This window comes from Asparagus officinalis, chromosome 10 (assembly GCF_001876935.1).
Source record: "Asparagus officinalis chromosome 10, Aspof.V1, whole genome shotgun sequence".
Classification (NCBI taxonomy): domain Eukaryota; kingdom Viridiplantae; phylum Streptophyta; class Magnoliopsida; order Asparagales; family Asparagaceae; genus Asparagus; species Asparagus officinalis.
The window spans coordinates 32899598-32901654 of record NC_033803.1 but is presented as its reverse complement, the minus strand read 5'-3'; positions in this window follow the sequence as shown (position 1 = coordinate 32901654).

Below are 2057 nucleotides of genomic sequence, written 5' to 3'. Positions count from 1 at the left end.
TTTCTAAATCATTTTAAAACAAAAATCAGATCTTTTCCCAATGAGATAATAATCTCTTCTCGGACCTTCATCATCAGGACTGTTGGCCAATCACTAACAAGTGGGAAGATTAGTGTTGATGGTAAATGACCGTTTAAAAAAGTCTGCGGCTGGACCAGAGGCAAAAATCGGGTTTTGGACCGAAAGGGAAAAAATTCTCGGTCGAGCCGGAAAATGCCTTCGCTCGAGGCGCGAAAATTCGTCGACCGCGATGCAGCTAAGGAAATATGGTAAAACACGCAGGAGACCATCGTCGAACCGGCGACGGGTCGACCGATTACAAGGATTGAAAATTACGGTCGGAACCGTACCGGTCGCACGACGACACTCTGGAAACATTACTGGGAAAGAGAAGGTCATCGGATTCGTCGGACGCGACACGGTCGACTCGATTTTGCTGATATCTTTTCTGAAATCTGAATTTTGGACCACTGAAATATTTGCAAAAGGGTGATTTATTTAACCTTCTGAAAATTCTGAAACTTTGGTGGTTTAATACTAAAAACAAATGCTTCGGGGAAAAAAGAATTTTGCCAAGATAGGTAACTCAGATACTTGGAAAAATAGTATTTTGTGGGGAAAAACTGCTTTAAAAGCACAGTCTAAAAACGTGTGCCTGTCGGTCGACCTGACCGAAGAAATTCGGTCGACCGCGGAGCAGCCTAAGGAAATATGGTAAAACACGCAGAAGACTCATCGTCGGACGGCACGTCCGACGATTAAAGATTGAAAATATCGGTTGACCGTACCGGTCGACGACGACACTTCTGGGAAACATACTGAAGAAAGGTCATCGGAATCGGGTCTTTGACCGGAGCGCGGTCGGACCGATTTCTGATCTATTTTCTGAAATTTCTGAAATTTTTTGACCAACTTGAAGATATTTGCAAATATATTTATTTAAACCTCTAAAATTCTGGAAACTGTGTACTAGAAAACAAATGCTTGGAAAAAGAATTTTGCATTTATTTTTAGGGTACTCATTACTTGGTGAAAAATAGTTATTCTGTGGAACGCTTAAAAGCCACAAGTTAAAAAGGTGCTGTGTGTGATTTCCCAATAGCTTCAAGTAAACTCAGTAACTCTTTGCCTACATTCTAGCACTAGAGAGAAAAACAAAAGAAAGCTAATATCCTCATATAGAGATCAATAAACTTGAGCTTTGATATACTTGAATCGGATGAAGCTTTTGATCGAATTTGTCGTTCTTGAAATAACGTTGCTTCATCTCTTGGCCTCCTCCTCCTTTGGATATCTTCGTTGTAGCATATATTCCATCCATCCTCCGTTAATGGCACTAACGAGCTTGACAAATGATTTTACTACATTTACACTCAATAAGCCATTAGTACCGATAATGGTGGTTGTAAGAACATCATCAAAACATAAGGGCTAACAATCTCCCCCTTTTTGATGATGACAACCAACCATTATATAAGAGCAAAAATGAAATATTCAACATAGAACCGACCATCGATTGTTGGCGTTGAGTCTTCATTTGCAACGCGTTGTCCGGCATTTGAGCTTCATTGTGATGCGTTGTCCGGCGTTTGACACAGTTTATACTCGTGCGTCTGCTGGAGTCTACACAGTTTAAGCTCTTAAGGAATTGGAGCGTGGCGGTCTCAAATTTGGGGCTGCAGGACCAACTATTACAGTTGTTTCATCTGCATATGTGGATATTATCCCGAAGTTGTTGGATGCCCAAGTCACGAGACCAACTCATAAAGTTGATGCGTCAATGACTCGCATTTATAGAATTTTTGGCAAATTCTCAGTCATCAACGGGTTTGATAAGCCTTTACCGACTACCGTTTGAGTCGGGCTAGCATGCAGATTGTCTAAATCCGTTCCGCATATGACGTTGTGCTAAGAGAGTGAATTCTATGAGACTTTGTGCTATGATGTCGAATACATAGGCTTTACCATTTGTTACGGGAATAGGCTACCCGGCAACGCGTGTTAGGTGTTGACTTTAGGATTTTTGGCTAACCCCCAGCCTTCAACGGATTTGATTA